We start from the raw sequence: 7,949 nt of genomic DNA on the forward strand, positions 1-7,949 counted from the left end.
CTTCTCCTTATCAGTGTTTTCCACATATTCCTTTCCTCTCCGATTCTGCGTAGAACCTCCTCATTCCTTACCTTATCAAGCAACACTATTTTCAAAATTCGTCTATAGCACCACATCTCAAATGCTTCGATTCTCTTCTGTTCTGGTATTCCCACAGGCCATGTTTCACTACCATACAATGCTGTACTCCAGACGTACATCCTCAGAAATTTCTTCCTCAAATTGAGGCCGTTATTTGATATTAGTAGACTTCTCTTGTCCAGAAATGCCTTTTTTGCCATTGCGAGTCTGCTTTTGATGTCCTCCTTGCTCCGTCCGTCATTGGTTATTTTACTGCCTAGGTAGCAGAACTCTTGAACTTCATTGACTTCGTGACCATCAATCCTGATGTTAAGTTTCTCGCTGTTCTCATTTCTACTACTTCTCATTACCTTCGTCTTTCTCCGATTTACTCTCAAACCATATTGTGTACTCATTAGGCTGTTCATTCCGTTCAGCAGATCATTTAATTCTTCTTCACTTTCACTCAGGATAGCAATGTCATCAGCGAATCGTATCATTGATATCCTTTCACCTTGTATTTTAATTCCACTCCTGAACCTTTCTTTTATTTCCATCATTGCTTCCTCGATGTACAGATTGAAGAGTAGGGGCGAAAGGCTACAGCCTTGTCTTACACCCTTCTTAATACGAGCACTTCGTTCTTGATCGTCCACTCTTATTATTCCCTCTTGGTTGTTGTACATATTGTATATGACCCGTCTCTCCCTATAGCTTACCCCCACTTTTTTCAGAATCTCGAACAGCTTGCACCATTTTATATTGTCGAACGCTTTTACCAGGTCAACAAATCCTACGAAAGTGTCTTGATTTTTCTTTAGCCTTGCTCCCATTATTAGCCGTAACGTCAGAATTGCCTCTATCGTCCCTTTACTTTTCCTAAAGCCAAACTGATCGTCACCTAGCGCATTCTCAATTTTCTTTTCCATTCTTCTGTATATAATTCTTGCAAGCAGCTTCGATGCAAGAGCTGTTAAGCTGATTGTGCGATAATTCTCGCACCTGTCAGCCCTTGCCGTCTTCGGAATTGTGTGGATGATGCTTTTCCGAAAGTCAGATGGTATATCGCCAGACACATACACTCCTGGAAATGGAAAAAAGAACACATTGACACCGGTGTGTCAGACCCACCATACTTGCTCCGGACACTGCGAGAGGGCTGTACAAGCAATGATCACACGCACGGCACAGCGGACACACCAGGAACCGCGGTGTTGGCCGTCGAATGGCGCTATCTGCGCAGCATTTGTGCACCGCCGCCGTCAGTGTCAGCCAGTTTGCCGTGGCATACGGAGCTCCATCGCAGTCTTTAACACTGGTAGCATGCCGCGACAGCGTGGACGTGAACCGTATGTGCAGTTGACGGACTTTGAGCGAGGGCGTATAGTGGGCATGCGGGAGGCCGGGTGGACGTACCGCCGAATTGCTCAACACGTGGGGCGTGAGGTCTCCACAGTACATCGATGTTGTCGCCAGTGGTCGGCGGAAGGTGCACGTGCCCGTCGACCTGGGACCGGACCGCAGCGACGCACGGATGCACGCCAAGACCGTAGGATCCTACGCAGTGCCGTAGGGGACCGCACCGCCACTTCCCACCAAATTAGGGACACTGTTGCTCCTGGGGTATCGGCGAGGACCATTCGCAACCGTCTCCATGAAGCTGGGCTACGGTCCCGCACACCGTTAGGCCGTCTTCCGCTCACGCCCCAACATCGTGCAGCCCGCCTCCAGTGGTGTCGCGACAGGCGTGAATGGAGGGACGAATGGAGACGTGTCGTCTTCAGCGATGAGAGTCGCTTCTGCCTTGGTGCCAATGATGGTCGTATGCGTGTTTGGCGCCGTGCAGGTGAGCGCCACAATTAGGACTGCATACGACCGAGGCACACAGGGCCAACCACCGGCATCATGGTGTGGGGAGCGATCTCCTACACTGGCCGTACACCACTGGTGATCGTCGAGGGGGCACTGAATAGTGCACGGTACATCCAAACCGTCATCGAACCCATCGTTCTACCATTCCTAGACCGGCAAGGGAACTTGCTGTTCCAACAGGACAATGCACGTCCGCATGTATCCCGTGCCACCCAACGTGCTCTAGAAGGTGTACGTCAACTACCCTGGCCAGCAAGATCTCCGGATCTGTCCCCCATTGAGCATGTTTGGGACTGGATGAAGCGTCGTCTCACGCGGTCTGCACGTCCAACACGAGCGCTGGTCCAACTGAGGCGCCAGGTGGAAATGGCATGGCAAGCTGTTCCACAGGACTACATCCAGCATCTCTACGATCGTCTCCATGGGAGAATAGCAGCCTGCATTGCTGCGAAAGGTGGATATACACTGTACTAGTGCCGACATTGTGCATGCTCTGTTGCCTGTGTCTATGTGCCTGTGGTTCTGTCAGTGTGATCATGTGATGTATCTGACCCCAGGAATGTGTCAATAAAGTTTCCCCTTCCTGGGACAATGAATTCACGGTGTTCTTATTTCAATTTCCAGGAGTGTATATTCTACACACCAACGTAAGTTGTCGTTTTGTTGCCACTTCCCCAATGATTTTAGAAATTCTGATGTAATGTTATCTATCCCTTCTGCCTTATTTGACCGTAAGTCCTCCAAAGCTCTTTTAAATTCCGATTCTAATACTGGATCCCCTATCTCTTCTAAATCGACTCCTGTTTCTTCTTCTATCACATCAGACAAATCTTCACCCTCATAGAGGCTTTCAATGTATTCTTTCCACCTATCTGCTCTCTCCTCTGCATTAAACAGTGGAATTCCCGTTGCACTATTAATGTTGCCACCGTTGCTGTTAATTTCACTAAAGGTTGTTTTGACTTTCCTGTATGCTGAGTCTGTCCTTCCGACAATCATATCTTTTTCGACGTCTTCACATTTTTCCTGCAGCCATTTCGTCTTAGCTTCCCTGCACTTCCTATTTATTTCATTCCTCAGCGACTTGTATTTCTGTATACCTGATTCTCCCGGAACATGTTTGTGCTTCCTCCTTTCATTAATCAACTGAAGTATTTCTTCTGTTACCCATGGTTTCTTCGCAGCTACCTTCTTTGTACCTATGTTTTCCTTCCCAACTTCTGTGATGGCCCTTTTTAGAGATGTCCATTCCTTTTCAACTGTACTGCCTACTGCGCTATTCCTTGTTGCTGTATCTATAGCGTTAGAGAACTTCAAACGTACCTCGTCATTCCTTAGTACTTCCGTATCCCACTTCTTTGCGTATTTATTCTTCCTGACTAATGTCTTGAACTTCAGCGTACTCTTCATCACTACTATATTGTCATCTGGGTCTATATCTGCTCCTGGGTACGCCTTACAATCCAGTATCTGATTTCGGAATCTCTGTCTGACCATGATGTAATCTAATTGAAATCTTCCCGTATCTTCATTCCTTGTCCCAAGCCCATATTCTCCTGTAACCTTTTCTTCTACTCCTTCCCCTACAACTGCATTCCAGTCGCCCATGACTATTAGATTTTCGTCCCCCTTCACATACTGCATTATCCTTTCAATATCCTCATACACTTTCTCTATCTGTTCATCTTCAGCTTGCGACGTCGGCATGTATACCTGAACTATCGGTGTTGGTCTGCTGTCGATTCTGATTAGAACAACCTGAACTGTTCACAGTAACACACCCTCTGCCCTACCTTCCTATTCATAACGAATCCTACACCTGTTATACCATTTTCTGCTGCTGTTGATATTACCCGATACTCATCTGACCAGAAATCCTTGTCTTCCATCCACTTCACTTCACTGACCCCTACTATATCTAGATTGAGCCTTTGCATTTCCCTTTTCAGATTTTCTAGTTTCCATACCACGTTCAAGCTTCTGACATTCCACGTCCCGACTCGTAGAACGTTATCCTTTCGTTGATTATTCAATTTTTTTCTCATGGTAACCGCCCCCTTGGCAGTCCCTTCCCGGAAATCCGAATGGGGGACTATTCCGGAATCTTCTGCCAATGGAGAGATCATCATGGCACTTCTTCAAATACAGGCCACAAGTCCTGTGGATTCACATTACGTGTCTTTAATGCAGTGCTTTCCATTGCCCTCCGCATCCTCATGTCGTTGATCATTGCTGATTCTTCCGCCTTTAGGGGCAATTTCCCACCCATAGGACAAGGGAGTCCCCCGAACCTCTATCCGCTCCTCCGCCCTCTTTGACAAGACCGTTGGCAGAATGAGGCTGACTTCTTATGCCGGAAGTCTTCGGCCTCCAATGCTGATTATTTATCAAAATTTAGGCAGTGGCGGGGATCGCACCCGGGACCAAAGACGTTTTGATTATGAATCAAAGACGCTACCCCTAGGCCACGGGTACCTCCCGTCCCGTATGACTATAAAACGTAGATCTTACTTACTATTGTGTTGATGTTCTCATGTGAATAAGATTCCGCCACACCCTAATGCATCGGAAGTCTTAGTTTTTTTTGCTAATCAGTTTTCTAGGCGTTTAATCCATGTAATTCTTGTATCAAATTACACTTCACAATCTGAATCACTTTGCCACCTTTTTTAAACCTACTTAAAAATTAAAAGCTATTAAGTATGCGTAGAAAACACTGCACAATGATGGTTTCTCGGGTTGGAGGGATGGGGCCAGGATTGTTAGTTCAGCTGTAGGCCCAAGCTATCCTATGCAAGGCTGCGTGTGTGTTTTATATAGTATAAAGGTTCTTAAGGATAATTTCCAAAATATCTGAAAGGGCAATTTTGTAATTAATGTATGTCACCACCGGGCGTGAAATATGCCATTTTAATGGATAAACTATTCAGTAATAGAGGATTTGTTAAGCAACTGGAAAATGAAGATATGAAGCAGAGAATAGAGAGGAACAGAAGACGTAATAACGGCTGTAATCACAATCAAATGGAAATCGGCTGGGTATGTAACAATGAACCAACAAAGTTAATTCGAGGATTCGAGTAAATTACACTACTGGCCATTAAAACTGCTACACCACGAAGATGACGTGCTACAGACGCGAAATTTAACCGACAGGAAGAAGATGCTGTGATATGCAAATGATTAGCTTTTCAGAGCATTCACACAAGGTTGGCGCCGGTTGCGACACCTACAACGAGCTGACATGAGGAAAATTTCCAACCGATTTCTCATACACAAACAGCAGTTGACCGGCGTTACCTGGTGAAACTTTGTTGTGATGCCTCGTGTAAGGAGGAGAGATGCCTACCATCACGTTTCCGACTTTGATAAAGGTCGGATTGTAGCCTATCGCGATTGCGGTATATCGTATCGCGGCATTGCTGCTCTTGATGGTCGAGAACCAATTACTGTTAGCAGAATGTGGAATCGGTGTGTTCAGAAGGGTAATACGGAACGTCAAGCTGGATCCCAACGGCCTCGTATCACTAGCAGTGAAGATGACAGGCATCTTATCCGCATGGCTGTAATGGATCGTGCAGCCACGTCTCGATCCCTGAGTCAACAGACGGGGACGTTTGCAAGACAACCACCATCTGTACGAACAGTTGGACGACGTTTGCAGCAGCAAGGACTATCAGCTCGGAGACCATGGCTGCGGTTACCCTTGACGCTGCATCACGGACAGGAGCGCCCGCTGTGGTGTACTCAACGACAATCCTGGGTGCACGAATGGCAAAACGTAATTTTTTCGGATGAATCCAGGTTCTGCTTACAGCATCATGATGGTCGCATCATTGTTTGAAGACATCGGGGTGAACGCACATTGGATGCGTGTATTCTTCATCGCCATACTGGCGTATCACCCAGCGTGATGGTATGGGGTGCCATTGGTTACACGTCTCGGTCACCTCTTGTTCGCACTGACGGCACTTTGTATAGTGGACGTTACATTTCAGATGTGTTACGATCCCTGCGAAACCCTACATTTCAGCAGGGTAATGCACGACCGCATGTTGCAGGTCTGTACGGGCCTTTCTGGATACAGAAAATGTTCGACTGCTGCCCTGGCCAGCACATTCTCCGGACCTCTCACCAATTGAAAGCGTCTGGTCAATGGTGGCCGAGCAACAGGCTCGTCACAATACGCCAGTCACTACTCTTGATTAACTGTGGTATCGTGTTGAAGCTGCATGGCCCAGACGTGTCAAGGCCGTTATTACGGCCAGAGGTGGTTGTTCTGGGTACTGATTTCTCAGGATTATGCACCCAAATTGCGTGAAAATATAATCACATGTCAGTTCTAGTATACTATATATGTCCAATGAATACCCGTTTATCATCTGCATTTCTTCTTGGTGTAGCAATTTTAATGGCCAGTAGTGTAGAAATGACCAACTTGACCTAACAGTAGATCTTAAAAAATTAAGAGCAGGCTAAAACACTGCATATGGGTAACTCTGAAGGCCATAGTGAAGGTACATGCTCAGATGTCTATATACATCCGAGGACGTCAAATGGGCAACAGAGCCGAAAATCCACTCCACCTTTAACTCATAGTAAAGAAACTTTGAGAAATGCAGGCGTAAAATTTAAAACCATAGAACTCTTTCATTACCTTGATTACGATCACATTCCCTTGCTTGTTTTTGAAGAAATAAAATCTGGATGCCTTGCCTCCCTCATATATCTCTATATTTCTTAGATACAATCTTCAGATCGTGAGTCTTGCAGTGCTTTAACTGTCGCTAGTTAAGTGTTCGTGGATTCTTGTCAGCTGTTCTAAGACTTAATTTATAGACCGTTGAACATGCATGGCAGATCGCAGGTTAACCCTTCTACTATCGGGATCTTTTTGTATCACTGAGTACTTCTAGAGTCACAGAGACCCGAAATAATTTACACAGGCTGTACTGGCAGTATTTTAGTAACTTAACATGAAACATACATTATAACTGTTCAACTTAACAGTCAGCATCCTACTTCCATAACTGTTGTATTAGGGAACAAAACTAAATTTCGGTTGGGTCATACTGAACCCAGTGGCACTCAGCGCAAAAATTAGTGATTAATTTTAATGTGTTGTAAATAAAAAACTAAACGGAAAATCATTGCATATAGAGGAAGAAAGCCATATATTTGGAAAATAATACGAGGGCTGTTCAGTAAAGAATGATCATAATTTTGTTTGAAGGATACCTTTACTCATCCTAATAATTTTGATGTCCTTCCAAGTGCGATGCACTTGTCCCAGCGTTTCTGCCAGTCTTCAAATACATGCTGGAAACTATTTTTTGAGAGGCCTCCGCAGCCTTCACCACTGCTTCTGATGACTAATAATATATCTCCCACGAAGGAGTTTCTTCATGTTAGGGAATAGAAAAAGTCACATGTGGCTAAATCTGGACTATAGGGTGGGTGAGGCAACCACTTCATGCTATTTTTGCAAGATATTCAGCAACATCATTGGCAATACGCAACCGCGCAATATCGTGGCGCAGCATCCGGCCTGCTTCACGGAAATGTGGTCTTTTGCGCCTGATATGGACTTGCAACGTTTTCAGGACATCCCTGTTGTATTGTCCAGTAACTCATGCGTGTGCAGGTACAACATGCTGATAAACCATTCAATGAATATCAAAGAATGAGATGACTGTAACTTTCCCAGCAGAAGCAACCACTTTTGCATTTTTGGGGGTTGATGGTGAAGGAATTCCCTCACTGAGCTTTGCTGCTTGCTCTCAGGATCAAAATGATGCAGCCAAGTTTCATCAGCAGTGATTAAATTTCAATGAAACTCCGCGTCTTCCTCTAACATCAGCTTTAACTGCATGCAGACCTGCGCGCGAATGTCCTTTTATTCGGGAATCAGCAGTCTTGGAATCCATCGCGCACAAACACGTATGACCATGGGCGTACCCAGCGAGGGGCAGGGGGGGGGGGGGGCAGCTGCCCCCGCCCCCAGAAGATATTCGCAG

Source organism: Schistocerca americana, chromosome 2, assembly GCF_021461395.2.
Source record: "Schistocerca americana isolate TAMUIC-IGC-003095 chromosome 2, iqSchAmer2.1, whole genome shotgun sequence".
NCBI classification, from domain to species: Eukaryota; Metazoa; Arthropoda; class Insecta; order Orthoptera; family Acrididae; genus Schistocerca; species Schistocerca americana.